Source organism: Miniopterus natalensis, chromosome 4, assembly GCF_054644295.1.
Source record: "Miniopterus natalensis isolate mMinNat1 chromosome 4, mMinNat1.hap1, whole genome shotgun sequence".
NCBI classification, from domain to species: domain Eukaryota; kingdom Metazoa; phylum Chordata; class Mammalia; order Chiroptera; family Miniopteridae; genus Miniopterus; species Miniopterus natalensis.
In genome coordinates, this window is record NC_142084.1 from 53,853,991 (window position 1) to 53,875,287 (window position 21,297).

The window sequence follows — 21,297 nt, forward strand, 5'->3', positions numbered from 1 at the left end:
GTGTCCAGAGAAAGGAATTCAAGCCTGAGCGGATGTCAAAATAAAGAAGTGCAGGGAGCCAAAGGCCTGCAGGTGAGACAGCATTAGAAAAATGGTCTGCTCTGTCTGCATAAACTCTCCTAGCATAGAAGCATCATTACCACATTTGAAACCATCTTTAATGCTGCATTTCTTATATGTGCCTGGAATTCCTAGTGCCTGATAAATTCTGTAAATTACCATGCTTTCATTTAGTAGACAATTTGATTAATCATATTAATTTTATTCACACTTAATGGACTTTCTCACATCCTAAAAAGACTCCTGTATGTAAAGAAGGCTATTTTAAAGAAATATTCTAAAGTAATTTTAAGGAATCAGCAATCTTAATTTAAAACATAGATTTGCCTTTATTACTTTTTATTTTATTTCATTGTATTACTTTGAATTTATTTACTATATTCTATTCATGCTTTGCACTGACTTTCAATGTAAAATTACATCTGTTTATATAAAATAATGTTCAGCTCCAATAAAACTGTAAAAGGATTACTTTTTAAAATGCAGTATTTAAAACATTTTTAAGTAATAAAAATCAACATGCAGCCTGTCACATTAAAATATCACACTATTCCTCACAAAATAGTTCAATGCAAAATAGATGTGGCCTGATATTTTACATTCAGTTTGTGTTTTTATCTCTATTCTCAGGCAAACATTTTAAGACTAATGCTTTTGTTCCTTGTAAAGACATCGAATCCATTGTTGCTGCATATTTATCATTTATGATTGCTCAAAAGTAATTGTTTGCTAAAATTTTAGGATAAGAATTATATTAAAAATGCTCTTAACTTTTAAAATGTCATTATTTTTTATACTATTTTTAAGTAGTTTGTTATACTGAGAGTTTTATGGATTAAGGAAAACACTTTCACTTCCTAAATTGATGAGATCAATTTAGCAGCTATTTAAACCTTAAGATAAGGGTTAACGCTCATCATCAATGAGAATTTCTATACAACGGATCAACTGCACCACCCTTAGATTTGTAGACTATTTTGCCCAGCAGCTCAATCAGGGGTAATGCCACTGGGGAAAAAAACACTACCAGACTCTAAATTCATGTCTGTATAAAACCAATTCTGGGTTTTTTTCAACCTGTATAAAAACGTGATCATCCGAGGCATATGAAAAAGAATACAATGTTTAATTTTAGCAGGTTGCTAAAATACTGACAACTAACCAATGCCCTGTAAATACTCTTATTTTGGCCATGGCCCACAAGGTTAACTTCTAGAGAATTCAGCCTGATATAATAAAATAACTCATGAAAATTAAACTTTATAAGTTTTTCCACTTTTGAGACAAAATATATAAATTAAGGTAATACCTGTTCATAGCACTTGAAAAATGTCTATATACTAACATCGCCACAGTCTATAAGGTACATAACATTTAGAAAACACAGTTGGTCAAATATTGTTCTTTTCAGATATATACATATAAAGATGGAAATCCACATTTGTGGCATGAGTAGGTTTGATGAGCAACTATCACTCATGTAGATATAATTGTCTAATCAGCTAAGTGTGCCCTTGATTCTAATTACCATTATACCTGAGTCATCTATAAATTATATCGTGAGCTGCAATTCCCCATCCACTACCAGAACATGCCCTGTAATATATGGTGATTCTAAGAGAAACACAACTGCATGTGCCACATCAGCAGTTTCTCTGAATCTCCCAATGGCGATATTTTTCTTTAAATGTTCTTCTTTCAAGTCTTTTGTCATATCTGTATGAACAAATCCTAAAAGAGAAATGTTTATTTAGTAGCAAAGGGTAGACACTAAGACACTGGCTCAATTTCAAATAAAAATAAATTTGCTCCAGAAAATTTGAGGTTACTAATAAACCGTTTAGGAAATACAGTTTGCTAGCAATCAAGCCTACATTTTTATTCAATTTAACTCAATGCACATTTATTGAACACTAAAATCTTTGATTCTCAAATATTTGGCCCAACTCATACCACAATGTAAGTGGGTACATATAAACATGAATAAAAATTCTATTCCTTGGGGAACATATAACTTATGGAGGAAATAGTCACTTGTACCCTTAATTCTAATGTAAGAAAGTCCAGTGAATATCCTTATAGAGGTATGCACAAAGTACTCCAGAATTCATTAATTTTCACTTGAGTTGGGTAGAGGGGTGGATGGTAGGGTAGAGGGAAGGAAGGCATCACAAAGGTGGTCCCATGGACCAGTCAGGCACTATGACAAAAATTAGTTCCATTTGCTATAACTAGGACAGCTGGTGATTAGAAAGGCCAGTATTTCCAACATTCATATAAGAAGAAACTTTCAGTCATATCCAATTCTGATACAAGTATACAGAGAAAAGTAAAATTTTAACATGGCATTGGTGTATGCAGTAAAGCTTGCAGGGAACATGTTCTAAAGCATGAAGTTATGTAGTATAAAGTGTTATGTAATACAGTAAGCAACTAGTCCTAAGTGACTCATATTATACATATATGCCAGAAGGACTATAGATTTATTAATAAAATCTTGTGGTTAATCTGAGACATACAAATACATACTCCCAATAAAATACTTAACTTATATCATCAGTATTCACTATTCAATAATTTAAGCTTCAAAAAAGAAAGCAAATAAGTAGTCCTCATAAAAGGAACAATAATTAGAAAAATATTAAAAAGTTTTATGGTCATAAAAAATAATGGATTAAGAGTTAGACATAACATGTGAAGTACAAGTTTAATGTGCAATCTCAAAAACACAGTCTCCTGGGAGATTAAAGACAGCGGTGGACTGAGTGGAAGCTACACTGACACTCTCCCAGGACCAAACTAGAATTACAACTAAAATACAGAAAAACCATCCTGAATAATCAACTGCAACTGAAGATGAGCTGGAGAGCACCCTCATAACCAAGGAGGAAAAGTGGAGACCAAATAGAGCTGGTAGGAAGTGTGGAGGCATAAGAGGGCTGGCTGAGCTCCCACAGGCAGCAGCTGAAGGTCCGGAGGGATATCTCAGCTGTGGGGGGTTCCCACTGAGGATTCTGGGGCCTCAATCCCAGGCTGGGCTTCCCAGCCAAGAGCACCAAAACTGACGTTATGTGGTACCCATATAACATCTGGCTGTGAAAAGCAGCTGGGTTTCTGTCTGCCAGGGAGAGAGAGCTAGAAATGCAGGCACCCTCTTAAAGAACCAACGCACAAAGTTTCATGTGCAGCCACTCACCCTGGGCTCCAGCAGAGGGAGGGAGGAGTGGACTGAAGCTGTGTGAGGAAAATCTAGGGTTGTGGGCTTTGGAGATAGAGCTCAGAGGGCACCCCTCTGGATTGCTGTACCAAGTCATTCCCCCATTCTGCAGAGGCACACAGTTACCTTCCAAGCAGCTTTTGCCTGAGGGGGAAGCAATTATCCTACCCTGCTGGAAAACCTCTCGCCATACCCCACAGTTTCTACAGCCTGAGGCTCATTAAGAGAATCAGATTAATCAGCCTGCAGGCAGAGGCAGACTTCAGGGTGCTGAGTCTTTGCCTGATCTGCTTCTGGACCAAAGTAGATTTTGGTGTGCATCTTGGTCCTGTCCAAACACACACAGTCACAACAGGGGGGACCTCAAGCCATGGGATGTTGATAGCTCCAAACAGCGTACTTAAGGCCAGTCACAAATAGCATCTGACAATGGCCTGCACCAGAGACTGTTCAAAAACACTGAGAGTCCCAGTAGGCCTACCTAATACATAGAAACAAACCCAAATAGGCAGCCAAACTGGGGAGACAAAAAAAAAACAAAACCCCAAATGAAAGAACAAGAGAAGTCCCCAGAAAAAGAGCTAAATGAAATGGAGATAAGCAATCTAACAGATATAGAGTTTAGAATACTGATTGTAAGGATGCTCAACAGCATGAAAAAAGATATGGAAACTATGAAGGAAATTAAGAATGACATAGCAGAAATAAAGAATACATTGGAAGGAATAAACAGCAGATTAGAGGAAGCTGAGGATTAGATCAGTGAATTAGAAGACAGGGTAGAAAATATCACTCAATCAGAGGTCGAAAAAGAAAAAACAATTAATAAACAGGAGGACAGTCTAAGGGAGCTGTGGGACAACATGAAACACTCCAACCAACTAAGCCACACCTGACCGGGCTGAGCTGGGTTTTTTTGTTTGGTTTGGTTTTTGTTTAATCCCATCATATTTTTCACCCAGCTCCCCAAATCCCTCCCCTCTGACAGCTATCATCCTGGTCTCTGTATCTATCAGTGTATTTCTATTTTGTTTGTTAGTTCATTTTGTTCATTAGATTCCCCATATTAGTAAAATCACATGGTACTTGTCTTTTTCTGCTACCTGGCTTATTTCATTTAGCATAATATACTCCAGGTCCACCCATGCTCTCACAAAGGGTAAGAGTTCTTTATTTTTTACAGTCAAGTAGTATTCCATTGTTACCACATTTATTTAAAAAGTCAGCAAAGTTTCCCTCATTCCCTTTCATCTTTAAGAACAATGAGATGGCCAGAAGGAATGCAAGAATAAAAGCAGCAGCTGACACAGATAATGATAAAACTGGATAACCAGCCTTGGCATAATTTTAAGCGAACTGGAAATGAAGCTTCCTCTACACTGAAGAGTCAATAATCAGTGGACAATCCAGTCATCTCAAGAAGAACTATCGTTGGGCTCCCTGATATCCAAAGTTCAATGTCTTTGGGCACGCTTATTTTCAAAGATGCCTCAGAGAGTGTATTAGAAAGAATTCAACTCACACGTTAAAGAAGTTGAATGAATTAAAATTACGAGTGTAACATTTAAAGCTTGTTTCTTCCCAGAGTTCATGACGCAATTATCCTTTAATCTAAGGTCATTTTGAATTCTAGAAAAATTGGCATAAAATATTTCCCCACCTACTCTCAAACTCTCAGAAATAAATAAATAAATAAATAAATAAATAAATAAATAAATAAATAAATAAATAATTTATTTTAATCTTAATAAACTATAAGATCTCAATAAACTATAATAAAAATGATTTATTGAGAGACCTTGCAACTATGATTGACAAATTCTAGTCTCAACTTCTAATTCGCTCTGGTGATTTCTTCTCGAGGGCAGTATTTTGTGGTAAAAAGACCACTACCTTAGGACACATTATTAAACTACATTGTGTTCCCTACTCTGCTCACACTATCAAAGAAAGTTATGACCCGAGGAAAGTCATGTACTCTCTAAAACTAGGTGGCTGTTTCTGTGTGATAAAATCAGTGAAGTAGATTGAAAATGATAGATCACTGAGATTTCTTTTAGCTCTACGAAACTATGATTTAAAAATTGAAACTATGTCTCCATTAAGTAGTCTCCATGGCTTCCTTACGTGAAGTTTACATAGGAAGGGAGATTAGGCAGTGAGACAGGTTCAAAGACAATCTCAATGAGGTGGAGAAGCCTCTTGCACATGGAGATACAGGCTGTGAGAGCAGACTGTGATCCTCCAAAAACAACCAACTAAGCCAGATACATGGAACAGATAAAGGCTAATATCTTAAAGCTTTAGATGCACTTGCTCAGCAGTACAGCCTGGATTCAGCTCGGCTGTGGTCCGTGTCCAAGTTAGATTAGATTTGTAAATGAGGGAAACAGGTGCCCTCTGAGTCCAGCAATGATTATAAGAATCTAGAAATAGGATCATGAAGTTCAGGCACAAGCCTCACATGAAGATTCTTCCTCCACTGCTCAAGCTTGGGAAGCAAGAGAATTATTTCACGAGGGGAATTATACCACAGCCTCTACCCAAACCAGTAGTTGGAATGACAAACCTCATGGGACAGAAGCTATTCATCACTGACCTCTACACTAAAGCCTAAAATAAAGTAAGCATCAGAGACCAAGTTGAAAGCAATGAATTCACCAATACTGGCTTTTCCTCTTTGATTATGATGTTTGATAGGGACAGCAACATGTCCAAAGACCCAATTATCTGCAACTTTTTTTTTAACAGACTTATACTTTTAGGCCAGCTTTAGGTTTATAAATAAAATAAAGGAGGAAGTAGAAAGAGTTCCTAAATACCACCCCCTATCACATTGAGCCTCTTCCAACCTCGATTTTCCTCGACATCTTGCCTTAGTATGTACATTTGATGAACCAATACGGATATGTTATTATCAAGTCTATAGTTAAAATTAGGATTCATCCTTTGGGTTGTACATTCTATTTTCACAAATGCAAAACATCTACCTGCAGCTTTATAAAATTCGTATCTTCCCCCCAATTTACCAGAAATCAAATAAAAAATGTGAAGCTAGTCTCTAATGATAAATTACTTCAGCACTACCGAATTTCAATGTCATTTTATGCTACAGCACATGAACCACATAATCCTCACCTATACATATATTCACAGGGCACTACATATCAACAGTCTTTTGGATTCTATGTAAGACCTGAGCAGAGGTATCAGTAGCTCTAAAACATTCCACACACCCATGTTCGCATTGCTTTTCAGTTTGTGCTCCCTCTCCTTAGCCCCACAAACTCTCTTCCATGTCATTCTTTTCACTTGTAATGTTCCAGAAATTAGCTCCTCGTTTTTTACCACATACATATTTACAATGCCTTTCAAACTGGGCTTTACAAACTACCAGTAGGTGCCACTATCCAACAAACGGTGTTAGTACTGATTACCTGTTGCACAGTTAGAGGTTTCCAGCTGGCTACTGAAATGACATGCACTTAGCCAACTTAGAACAGGATACTGCTACTTTTAATTCTGTATACTATGACACACACGTCATTACTTTTTATAAAATAGAAACTCTTTAGGAACAGGGACACTCCTGCTCATAAAAGCAAGTGTATGCTTCTTTTCCAATGAGAATTTAATGTGATAAATGAAATGTATTTTCTTTATGCATTCCTGGCTAGCTCTATAGTATAAATAAATAACATCTCATTTCCATATATTACTTGGCACTATTTTAGTATTGAGCATTTTTTTTACACAGTAGAGACTTTATATTTAAATAAGGCACCAGAATATTAGCATACCACCAGTATTAACAATTATGTGATGTGCACTACTTGATATACATACTAGTTCAGAAGTCCATTCTCTGGTATAAGTCTCTAGGACCTAGAAAGAATTATAATAATCCCAGACACTTTTTTAAGGCAGAAGAAACAAGGCTGTTGACAAAAACTCGACCAAGATTTTAATCAGAACAAATATGTATGACTTAATATTATGTTTGTAAAAATGTAAAAGGAAGCAGTGTGCAAAAATCAACTCCACACCAAACAGCCCATAAGAGCACCTAGGATAATGTCTGTTTTGAGTAGCTGCCAAGTTTATGCAAGCATTTGTCCACAAGGTTTTCTCCACATAGTTTACATAAAAGCTATTCAACTTAAAAAAAAAAAAAAAAAGGGAGGGGGCAAAACACTTAAGGTACCCTAACAAATAAATACAATACTATATTATTTGTGAAAATTTTAAATGCATATACCCTTTGAGCCTTAACAGTTTCATTCCCAGGATTACAGTCATATACTTGCATTTGTGGAAAATAAATTACGTGCAAGTATTGTCACTGCATTATTAGTTGTAATGGCAAAAGATCAGACACAACCTAAATGTCCATCAAGAGGCAACAGGTTAAATAAATTATGGTACACCCATAAAACAGAAATTACGGTCTTTTAACTAGACATTAAAAGTGAGGCAGCAATCACAAAAGATGTTGCATGATTTCACTTACATGAACTGTCCAGAATAGAGAAATCTATAGTGGCAGAAAGATTAGTGGTTGCCAGAAGCCAGGGCATTGGAAAGAAATGGGGAGTAAATGCTAATGGCTACAGGGCTTCTTTTGGGATGATAAAAATGTTCAAAATGTATTATGGTGGGAACAGAACAATTGTAAGACTATGCTAATACCACTGTGTCCTATACTTTAAGTGGGTGGGCTGTATGCTGTGTGAATTATATTTCCCTAAAGCTGTTATTTAAAAAGTGAAGCAGCACTATATAGAATAATACGGAATCAGTTCCAAGATATATTGGTCTATAAATAAAGCAAGGTACAGAACATTGTGAACAGTATGACTCAATTTGTGTGTGTTTTTATTTTTATTTATTTTTATTTTTTATTTTTAAATATATCTTTATTGATTTCAGAGAAAGGAAAGGAGGGGGAGAGAGAGAGAGATAGAAACATCAATGATGACAGAGTCAATGATCGAGCCCGCAACCCGGGCATGTGCCCTGACCGGGAATCGAACCCCAATCGCCTGGATCCTAGGTCGATGCTCAACCCCTGAGCCACACCCGGCCGGGCTGTTTTTTTAAAAATACACAATTTATTTGCTTGTATATGAAAAACAGAAGAAACTAACATTGTGTTGTTTTGAGGAAAGGAACTAGAAGAGCAGAGGAGAGAAGACTCACTCTTCCTTTAGGTCTTTTGAATTTTATACCATGTTTGTACTATCTATGGAAAACACATACCCATTATTGTTTCAATTTATCAAATACTGTTTTCGTATATTCAATATTTTCCAATCAGTAAGATTTATCAATGATGAGTATTTTATATTTAAAGTAATATCAAAGTTTAGCAACTAACTGATCTTTAAAAAAAATTAATAGCTCTGGCCAGATCACTCAATTGGTTGGAGCTTCATCTGGTACACTATAGGGTTGCAAGTTCAATTCCTGGTCAGGGCACACATCTAAGCGGCGGGTTAGATCACTGGTCAAGGCACGTATGGAAGGCAACGAATCAATGTTTCTCTCTCTTTCTCAAAATCAATAAAAACATATCCTCTGGTGAGGATTAAAAAAAAAGAAAAAAGAAATCAATAATATCAGGCAGTGAATGACAGCCTGGTTTGTTATTTTCCTTGCCCCTGCTTTTCCTGTTATGATTTGCTTTTCAATTATGTTCCTTAATTGGAAGCTCGGTTTGAAGGTGACCAGAAAAACTGACATGAAAAGATATTTATTTGTTAATTCTGATATTTGTCAGGTCTATTAAGAGATCTGGTGAAGAATCTGATTATAATTACTATAGAAAATAAAGTTAATAAGTAACCCATAGAATCATTATAATTGTACTTTTTCAACTTATACTTTGCCTCTGACCAATGAAGCATGTTCGTACTGTGAAACCTACTTATATGCAGCCAATAAAATGTAATAAAGGTCACCTTATTAAATGACCACATTTTTAGCAGCAGGCTTTTGTGTGTGGTATAAACTGCAGTGGAAAGATCTTCAGAAAAGGTTATACATACAAACACACTTCCATAAGACTCATAAAACTTCCCTTTGTATACAAACTGGATTCCCACTATTTAGCCTGTTGCCTTGACAACTAATTCACTCTAACAAAATTAAGCATTCATTCTTCAGCGTTTCCATAGCACCATACATGTATCTTTATATTCATCATATGCCATTGCAATTATTTGTTCATGTGTCTGGCTTTCCCACTGTACTTAGCTCCTTGTGGCAGAAGTATCTTACTCATTTTTGTACTTTTGGAACCTAACACAGGCTTTGCACATAGGAGACACTACAGTAAGGAAGTGTGCTGAATGACTGATTATGAGTTAAGAACACCTGCATTACCTCTAAACCATCAGCTTTTAAATCACTATGACCTGGAATTAACTCTTCATTACCCACACCACTGCAATCGCTAAGAGAAAAGGAAGGAAATGCATGCAGTCCCAAACCACAAAAATCTATTCTCCATATGGATAAACTAGGCTAACACTAAAATCAATCACACTGCACAAAGCACACACAAACAGAAAGCAGTGCCAGGATGACAGTGCAACTTTTGGATTATCCTGTTTTGGTTTGGTTTTGAAAAATGGATGTACTGTATCGAAACCAGAGTCTATCAAATGTTCATGGACTGGAATGCTTGAATTGAGCTGGTCTCTGTGACTAAACAAAGAGTTGGGATGAAGGCACTTGATACAGCAAAAGGGCTATCAGACATTTGACCATCCCCTAATCCCTGCTGGTTCAACATCAGTGTCAAAGGGAACACCAACTCTAGCGCCCAAGCTGCAGCCATTAGTGACTTGAAATGAAAAGGTGGCAAAGTCTACTTTGCCTGCTCTTTCTTATAACCAATAAACTACACAAAATGTCTTTTCTTAATACAGGTAATCAATTCTTAAATACCTGTAGTAAGCTAGCACAAAATTCCATGGCTAACTGGCAGAGGTAGATGAAAACACTCACATTATTCAAAAGCGAGTAAATATCAAACCAAAATTTCTATCACACCATCTAATGAGTGATAATGGTAGATTCAAATTTTAGCACCTTTTTATTACCCTCTTAATGACCTCAGACAATTTTATCAACTAGTAATTTGGCAAAAGGCAAATAATATAAAGATGAAAGTTTCAAAATCGGATACTTGCACATAGTTTCAACAGAACATATCAGCAAAAGGACAAAAAGATCTAAAAGGTTGCTAATGATACAAAGGAAATCTAAGGGATCATTACTTTTAAGCTTACCTTAGCTAGAAATCAAAAGATAAAGCTTTTAGTAAGAGTCCTGACATAAACCTTTAGGGAGTCACTGCCCCCTAGGTCCCAGTCTTCTAAACTGTAAAAATGACTGGAATAAATGATATACAACATCCTTTCCACCTCACAGTTTTCCAAAATTAAAACTTAAAGATTTTAAAGAAAATAGAAGGTACAGGGAATTGTTTTCTAGTCACCAGTTCACTCTTTGATTCTTTACACAATCATTTTAGAGCTATTCTGCCCAGATGTCCATCTATGAGTACCGTTAATAGGCCAATTAGTGGCTCCCTTCTCTATGACCCCAAAAAAAATGAAGAGTTTCTTTAGCCTGCAGGAACCTGTACTATACTTCTGGTCATTATGTTTTAATATTTTCCAATTACCACTTACTAACAAACCAACATAATTGGTTTTATGTCCCATTTAATCCATCAATATTTTCAAGTAATGTGGAATACCCAAAGTCAGCATAAAAAATAAAAGGAACAAGTGCACAAAAATGGCCCTCTAAACTTTTTTAAAAATATATATCTATATCTTTATTGAATTCAGGGAGAGGAAGGGAGAAGGAGAGAAAGAGATAGAAACATCAATGGTGAGAGCAATTGATCCGCTTCATCCTGCACACCCCTGACCAGGGATCGATCTCCCAACTCAGGCTTATGCCCTGACCGGGAATCAAACCTCGATCTCCTGGATCATAAGTCAATGTTCAACCGCTAAACCATGCTGGCTGCGTAGTCCTCTAGACTTCTCAAAGGTGCTCTGATTTCTGTGTCCTTAGCTCAAATCACACTTGTTTTGTCTTACAGGTGAATTGCCTCTCAGATGGCTTGGATTTTCCTGCATGTTTAACAAGAACACAAGTGTTCCTGATAGATTCCCTACAGGAAGGCAGCTCTATGGTAAGTTGCCCACTGTGACTTCTATTTTGAAAATTCATTAAACAGCCACCTCTCTAACAATCTTCACCGTTGGCCACTCCCAATATGTCTGATTTTAGAAGCCTCCTGCATATGGAATACAACTTGTTCATGCCAGAGTACAAGTGTTCTCATTTCTATTGTGATGCACTACCACTTTCCTCCCTCATGACATTACACAACGAGCTTCCACTTGGTCATTAAACAGGCAACTACTGCTAAAATCATTATAACATCTTATTACTTCATGGAGTTTCTTTTTAAAATATCTTTCTGTATGTAAATATCTTTCTTGCCTCTAAATTTTTCTTTGTGTTGAATTTGAAACACAAACATTGGCTAGCTCTCTGGGGTACAATGAGGTCCAATGAAAGGTATCTTGTCTACTTGGAAAAGAAACATTATATGACCTCTGGCAACTCTTTTTCTGAATAAATACTGACTTTCTGGAGTAATCAGTAGATCAGTTAGTGCACATGACTGCTTTGTGAAATGTGCAAACAATATCACCTACACAGCCTTGTTTATTTCCTCTGAATTGCACTCTTAAAAGCATATTGTATTATAGAGCTATTCAGATATTTTAAATAAAAAGATGTATTATATTCACACACAGAGACATACACACACTTGAAGTTCTTACATTCTTAATTTATAACTGATTTTTAAATGAGACATTTCTTTTGTGATTTTAGTTTGGGAGTTATCATTCAGTAAAATATGCAACGTGGTTTATGCAAACAAAACAGCTGGGCATTACTGTTGGCCTCCTCCGTGAGGGTGGTGCACAGCCTGGCAGTGTGGCCGTGGAAGTCCTGTCAGGACGTAAGCAGGCCCTCCTGCATTTCACTGCTCAAGAGTTTAGTAGCACTGCAGATTCCGGGTTCCTGGGCCAATACTCTGAGAAGCACTAATGATGCTGATGTACTTACAGTCTTTGCAATTATTCTATAAAGTCATAAGCATACATAAATTATGTTTAAAAAGAAAAAAGTTTTCACTGACCAGTACAACTACATTCACTCTAATTTTCCTTCTTAGTATTTCTTTAGCAAGAGCTCGTGAAAATCCAACCAATCCTCCTTTACTGGCACTGTACACAGACTGACCAGCATTGCCTTCTAAACCAATAATACTTCCTAAAAAAAAAAAAAAAATGAAAGCAAATCCAAACCAACTTCATGGGGTTATTTGCATATGCAGATAACTTATACTAAACAAATAAGATACAAATCATTTTACCTTGTCCTTTGCTAAAATTAGGAATTCTAACTATTGTCCCTTGACTGGTAAGAGCCTGAATCTGCTCCAGATACACAGAAAACAGGATTTGGAAGATGCTTACTTGAAACCTCAATGCCAAAAAGGGTTTGAGAATTGATCCGTTAAGTGAAAGAAACCTACTCTCCTCTCTGAATGGGTCACATGGTGAAAACTGCACAGTACTGATAAAGGCTTCTAGTAGGAAGGGGTGAAACCGGGAAAGTTCAGATAGTGGCTCATTAATTTTACAGTTCTACAACACAGACATAAGGAAGCATTCATTTCAGCCTAAGAATAGTTCACCTGATGATAAATCTCACTAAATTTGAATTACTGTCCATCTAAACACTGAAAAGCATCAATTACTAACTTTTGGTGAAACTGCAATTTAGTTACCTTCAGTGATGTATTATAACTTGCATTGCCTACTAAAGATTCTTGGGTGGCCTCATTTATATGAATATGAAAGGACAACTCATAATTCAAATATCAACTGTAAGCAAATAAATTCATGCAAAACATAAGTGGAGAGGTAATTTTCTGCACCAGTGACCTATCCTTATGGTACGAAATTAATCGAGAACCTCAAAAAATTTTTGAAAAAAGTAATTTTATTTTAGAAAACATTCCAAAGCTTTTTATATTATAATCAACAAGTCCAATATTAAAATGTTTATCTACATTATATGTTAATAACAAATGATGCCCTGGCCAGTGTTGCTCAGTGGTAGAGTGTTGACTCTGGTACCAAAGGGTTACAGGTTTGATTCCCCATCAAGAACACTTACCTGGGTTGCCAATTCACTCCCTGCCCCCAGCCAGGTAGAGAGCAGGAGGCAATCAGTTGATGTGTCTCTCTCCCATAGATGTTTCTCTCTTTCCTTCTCTCTCTCTCTGTACCTCCATTCCTCCCTCCTTCTCTCCCTTCCACTCTCTCTGAAAAGCAATGGAAAAAATATCCTCCAATGAGGATTTAAAAAATGAATGAAAAAAAACCCACAACAAATGATGAGAACGGTGAAGCACAGAAAGAAAGAAAACAGATAGCAGACAGGGAAATGCAGATGGACAGAGCAAGGAGGACTTGGAAGAAAGAGGAACAGGGAGAAACACACAAAAGAAAGAAAAAGACGGGCATGGAAAAAGGGCCAAAGGAAGTTTTAAAAGCTGTGGTTCATGCCACATAATACTTTTTTTCTCTTCAAAAGGGGTAACTTTGGAAATACCATCAATTTTCTACAAGTTTAAAGTGGTCATTTCTGTAGTAAGATTCTCTTGATTTAAATTATCTATTTTTATTTACTGTTAGTACATTTCTAAAGGTTTGCATGTATACAAGGGAATAAAAAGGGTTTTTAAAATATATCTGAAAAGGAGATATTTTAGAGTTAAACAAATGCACTCCTCCATATTGGCTCATATACAGGCCAGTACACCACCAGCTTACAAGAACTTAACATTATTACCTGGCTGCATTAGAAAGTAAAGGTCGACTCATTTACTATCTTTTATAAGAAAATTGATCTCTTATATTCTTAAGGATAAATGTCAAAAATGTTCTAATGCTTATTAGCACATTATTCTTCTCTCATCTCAACTTCAAAAAAGAAAAACCCTACATCTGGCATGGAAAGCCATTTCCTAAATTAAAAAGCACAGGGTCATTTACTTCAATGAAGTAGTATCCCCCTTTTGTGGCTTTTTAAGGTATCACCACCTAAAATTAAACAGCAGATTGGACGCTGCTCTTTTCAAATTACCAAAATGAAATAAAATTTCAAGCCATTTTGCAATTTAAGTCTAAAGTCAGAAGAACTGAAGATCACAGGTTACTTATATCCACGCTAAAAAACTGAAAAAGTCACTCTCTTAAGAAAGCATCCTCTTAACCTCTGTACTTGATTAATCAGTGACCCCGGCAGCTGCTCTAGACATCATTTTTAGCCCTCAATATATAAATGTTTTCAATTCCTTCTCTGTATTTTAAAAATTAGGTTTCACATAAAAATCAGGATGTTCAATTTCTCTTAAAAAAAATCAAAATAGCTGGCAAAACTGGGACCCCATTTGTGCATAGCAACATTCTACTGGATTTAAGCAATGTTGCTCCGGCCATTCTAATGGCCTCTGGACACCAAAGCTGGGTCTTATGTCCCTTATCACATGGCTTGTGCTGTCATTTTTCTAATACTTAGTGGTGTGAACTCATTTAACACCTACTTGACCACTATAAGGATGTGAATTTGTGATTCCTGTTTTACCCATTAATCAATTAATCAAGTCCTTTTTCCACAGATAATAAAATGACACATTTCATCCAAGTTTCACCCATGAGAAAATTCCAATTTAGCCAAGTAAATATTTTTATGGTACTAAAAAATAATCATTAATTCACAAAGGTGAAGACTCACCTACATTCACAATAGACCCTCTCTTTTGCTGAATCATAGTTTTCATGGCAGCTCTGCAGGTCAGCATAGAATCCAAAAGGTAAGTATGAAGCTGAGACATCATATCTTCAGTTTTTGTTCTTACTAAAAGGCTATCCCTAAATAAATTAAAACAAAAAGCATGCAAATTAAAAATTGTGTAAAACAAAAATCAAGAAATACATAACATTTTTACTGAGAGTGTAAGAAGTGCTTTGTATCTGAGCTAGAATACCTAGAAAGTCCCATTTTAAACTTGGTTTCAGAGGCACTAAAATAACTGATAAGCCAGAAAGGATCCACTTGGAAGCCACCTTCCTACCCCCTCAGGTACAGTGGCAAATATTCCTAACTGTGAGAAGTGGTGCCATGTAGCCAAAATAGCCTGAATTAACTGAGCAATTGCCATGCTAAGCATTCCTTGTTTAGCAAGAAAATTAACATATTTTTCTAAATACTTGGTCCCAAACTCATCATAAAAAAAAAAAAATACCCATTGTGACTCCATTAATGTTAAGTTCATGAAGTGACAAAATTTATGTATGATGACAGAAGTCAGAATTGTAGTTAAGCATAAGGAACTAATAACTGGGAAGAAACTGAGAGAGCTTTCTGAAGTGCTGGAAAAGTTCTACAGCTCAACATGAATGTTGATTATAATGTTAAAACTGATCGAACTGTACCCTTATTGTATTATCTTAAAATAAAAGACTATGTATTCACAGATCAAATTTTAAAATACAGTTTTTAATTCCAATTAGAAGTAAAACAAGTTAACTGTCACATCAACTCATACTAATCAAAGACATATTATGAAAAAAATGACATTAGAAATATACTTAAATTTGGGACCAACCTGTTAATTCCAACTGCATTTACCAAGAAGTTAACAGGGCCTAAATTTTTCTCCATCTCTTCAAATATATTTTGAATGTCATATTCCTTGGCAACATAACATCTAAATGCCAAATGACCACCTACACAACAAAGGTTAGAATTACTTATAACTTGTAACTGGAACTTAAAATTTATCTAGTAACATTTGTTAAGCATCTACTATGAACTAGGCCTGTGCTAATCTAGAACCTAGAGATAAAAGATGATGTCATGGGTTCCTCCTCTCGTGGAGTTCACTCTAATAAAACTGGGATGGGGGCCAGTGGGGAACAAGGAGAAATAAAGTGACACTACAAAATGTAAATCTTAAAATTTGTTTTTAATTAACAAAAAGTGGGAAGAGGGCACTTTTTGTGTTTATAATGTTTTGTAAAATTCATCTAATATTTATAGCTTTGACACTGACCCTTATCTACTCAACTCAAAATTCTTCTGGGTTTCATAATCCTTTTTTGAAATGTATGTCTAATTCTGTTAGATTTTTGTCCATTTGTTTTACTGGTCCTGCCCTGAGCATAAACTGTACGGTTTCTTTTTTCTTCACTATGGCACATGTATTGTTATTACTACTACTACTGTTCTTCAAGCCTGTTGATTAGGAAAGATAAGACAGAACATATAGCTGTAAAAATGCTAGAACTACAAACCAAGAAAAAAAAACCCTTTTACTAAAAGTCACTGTTATTTAACTTTTTAATGTTTTTTCCAAATGTTTACATTAAACACACACACACACAAAATTACACTTCAAAGAGCATTCTGTATTTAATAATATACCATTTTAACACTGTAAAATGTAGAATTTTAAAAAAATGCTTATTTTCTGGCTAACCTTGCCTAATAGTTAACACTAAAAGTACCCCCTGAAGCCTTTAAAAACCGTAAATCACTGGGAAGTCACACTTTCTGAGTGTAAACTGCTCATGGAACATGAATCAAAGAAATGAAAGGCCTAAAACCATCCTGTCTCACTCTTGACTTTCATCTGAGGAGCTCTTGGGTCCACAACCACCCTTGCAAGGTCAACCAACAGTTTTCTTCTGGTCCAGCAAACATTGGTGGCTTGCAGTGACTCCATATGGACCACTCCTTTTTCGCCCCTTTGTAAAAGTAACAATGGCAAGGAATCTGAGCAAGAAGCATTCCCTGACATTCTCCCTGGTCTATAACTTATGTTTTGCTTTTCTTTTAGAAAGCCTAATGTTCTCCTAACCTATGCAACCAATTAGGGTGAACCCATAAGTAATGTTATTTTAAAGGTTACAGCTACCAGCTGCATCCCCAGGCCTCTATTTCCCCCCAGTGCCTCCCTGATAGTAAACGAGGTGCATCTGTCCATCCTAGCAATTAAACAAAAGGCAGCATGTAGATATCTTTCAAACATCCTATTTCTCCCTACCATCAAGAGACTTAAATTCGCAAAACAAGTTACTGATCCAGTATTAAACAGGAAAAAAATGAGGGTTAAATGGAATTAAAAGGAATTTGTCAGAGCAAATCTCAAATGCCCACTTGTAAAAGTCACCAAAAGAATTTAACAACTAAGTGCCTATGGAGGTATTAGCGCAAACCAGGTACATCTCAAAACTGGCTGGTGCTCAGGTCTATGCAACCGTTTTGCGGGTCCACACACAGCCTGTTATGCCCGACACCCCCTAACCTTCCTGCCTCCAGGGCGCCCGCGATCCTGCCCCAGGGGCTGAGCCCTTTGCCCCACATAAAAAGTGAACTGTTGTGAGGCTCTGTTCTTCCAGACGCCACGACAAAGCAGCTCCTCCAGGCTGGCACTAGGGAGGGGGGTGCTTAATGGGCCCTCACGAGACGGCTAAGCCTCAAAGGAAAGCCCTGGGCCGCCCTGGCAGGCAGCCCGGCAGGCGGCGGGCAGTTCTGCGGGCACAGGACGGCGGCGGGGCGGTCTCCGCACAGCCCGCAGCACAGCTCGGGGCCAGCCCCTGCACGTGGGCAGCTGCATTTGCTGAACTTCAGAGCCCTCAACAAACGGGGAGACTCAAGGCGCGTGGACCGCAGCCACGCAACTGGACGACTGCAGCTCGACACCACCTAGGTCAGCGGCGGCGGCCCTGGCCACGTCCAGATTTCTGGCGATGACGGCCAGCCGGTAGCCCTTCTGGGCCATTAACTGGGCCACTGCCCTGCCAATGCCCCGGGAGACTCCAAAAACAGCGCAGACTTTGTCCATCTTGGACCGGTGAGTCGCAGACTTGGAGGAAAGCGGGCTAGGAGTGTGGCAGCCCCTTTTCTATACCACCGCCGCTCAAAAAAAAAAAAAAAAAAAAAAAAAAAAGCTCAACCGCCGTTCAAAAAAAAAAGCTCAACCGCCGAGAAAAAAAGCCCAACCGCCTGGAATGGTAGCACCGTCTACCCCTCCTCCTGCCGCCGGATTCCCGCCCTCCGGGAGGCCTGGGGAAGAAGACTGAGGGGAAGGCGTCCGCGAGCCGACGTCAGCCGCGCGGGTCCCCAGGCGCTGAGCCGCGAGGAGACGCCAGAGCGGACGAGCCAGGATGGCCAACGATTGGCCGAGGAGGGGCTGCACTGCATGCTGGGACTTGTAGTCTTGAGGCTGCAGGGGAAGAGGCGCGGGCGCGCTGCACCAAAGCGCTTGGGACCTAGGGGTCGAAATTAGAGCTGTGATGACCAACCACCCCACTTTGCCTGGTTGTTAAGACCCTGGACTTTTTGTTTTAAAATCTAGACTGTCCCCATCATACCAAGATAAGTTGATCACCACAGTTAGTACCCAGAATATATGCAGTTATAGGTGGATGTTCCCTGGGGTCGGGGCTGCCAGTGTTCCTAACCCCAGTGTTGTTCAAGGGTCTGCTATACACTATTCGGAGTTCTAGTGTCTGCCTTTCATCCAGTATTTGTCTTTGGCTGGGGAATAGATGCCCTACCTGTTGAAGAAGTGGTTCCCAAATATCAGACTCATACCAAAAGCTATCTAGCCGACCTGTCCCGTCCCCAAGTGGCCAAGAAATGGGCCTCACCCCAGCTATACATTACCATTAATCTCAAAGGCAGATGCCCTGTCAAAAATTCCATATAATAGGAACTCAAGAAATGTTAATTAAGTGATTGAATGCTCTTGCAGGACTCATAAAACAAGCATCAGCTACTGCAAAGAAAAACAGATTCCAGCAATTCTGAAGGTATGTGCTGAGTACTCTTGAGAGTTAATAAGCTAAAAGTGGAGCATTTATTACCATTATACTGTAAAAGGGAAGCATTTCTTGATATAGTATCATTTCATTAGAGATAATTCAGGAAAGTGTAAAGTGTAAACCATAGTTCCTACTACTAAACACACACACACAACCTGAGACAACAGGACTAAATACACATGAAACACTAGCAAGTAGAACAAAATCATAAAGTGCAAAAGTATATTAACACAAAAAAATCAGAGAAAAGGGAGAAGAAAGAAGAATGCATAGAAAAGCTGGATTTGAGGGCTGAATGCAGAATAAAAGAAAGGGAAGAGAAAAAACTCAGCAAATTAAGCATTCCTTTTTATATATTGTTTTTATTCCACCTAGATTCAAAAGGGATTTGAAATGACTTGCAAAAATTCATGAGCAAAACCTCATGCCCATTAGGATGGCTACTATTAAAAAGAAAGTAAGTGTTGGTGAGGGTGTGGAGAAATTGGAACTCCTGTGCACTGTTGTTGGGGCTGTAAACTGGCACTTTGGAAAACAGTATGGTGGTTCCTCTAAAAATTAAAATAGAGCTACCATATAATCCAGCAATTCCATTTCTGGATTTCAAAAGAACTGAAAGCAAGGTATATTTGTATACCAGTGTTCATTGCAGTATTAGTCATAATAGCTAAATAGTGGAAGCAACTCAACTAACCACTGAGGGAAGATGGATAAGCAAAATCACACACACACACACAGAGGAATATTATTCAGTTTTAAAAAGTAAGGAAAGTCTGCAATATGCTACAACACGGATGAACTTTGAGGACACTATACTAAATAAAATAAACCAGTCACAAGAAGGATGAATACTGTATGATCCCACTTATATGAGATATTTAGAGTAGTCAAAATCATAGAGAAAGGAGAGGACAGGGGAAGAGGAATAGAGAGTTATTATTTAATGAGTATGATATTTCAGTTTTGCAAGATGAAAAAAAGTTCTGGAGAGGGATGGTAGCAATGATTGCCTAATCCTAACCTTAACCCTACAATATGGATGTGCTTGAGACCACTGAGTTGTATAATTAAAAATAGTTAAGAAAGCCCAGCCGGGCATGGCTTAGAGGTTGAGCGTCCACCTAGGAGCCAGGCGGTAGAGGTTGGATTCCCGGTCGGGCGCATGCCTGGGTTGTGGGCTCGATCCCCAGTCGAGGGCGTGCAGGGGGCAGCCGATCAATGACTCTCTCATCATTGATGTTTCTATTTCTCTATCTCCCTCTCCTTTCCTCTCTCTGAAGTCAATCAAGATATATTTTTTAAAAAAATTGTTAAGACAATAAATTTTTTTTAATCTTTGCCCAAGGATATGCTCATTGATTTTAGAGAAACGAAAGGAAGATAGAGAGTAAGAAAGATTGATGCAAGAGAGAAACATCCATCGGCTGCCTCCTGCATGTGCCCCTACCGTGGATGGAACATACAACCTAGGTATGTGCCCCAACTGGAAATCGAACCCACAACCTCTCTGGTGCATGGGATGATGCTCTAACTAACCGAGCCACTCAGCCAGGGCAAGACATTACGTTTTATGTTATGTGTATTTTACCACAATTTTTAAAATGGGGGAAAGCCCAACAATACAAATATTAACACTGACAATAAGAATACTGAATGCAGTTTAAAATTTCTAAATGGGATTGGGGTTTTCCCCCAAAATATCTATTATAATACCATCATTTAAATACTGTGATTGAAAAGCACTTTAAATATTTCTTATCTAAGGACTTATACAACAAACGATACCAGCTTATTTTCAATTTTTGGAAATTGCCTGAGCAAATGAGAACCGCAGCATCAGCCAACACCTTGACTTCAAGCCTGTGAGACATAAGCAGAGGATTCAGCTACACGGGGCCCAGATCCCTGAACCGTGGAAACTATTAGGTTAACAAATGTGTGTTGTCTTCAAAAACACATGAGGAAATGACTTTACAAGGCAGGGCACCACCCTCAACCCCCAAGGCCTGAACAATA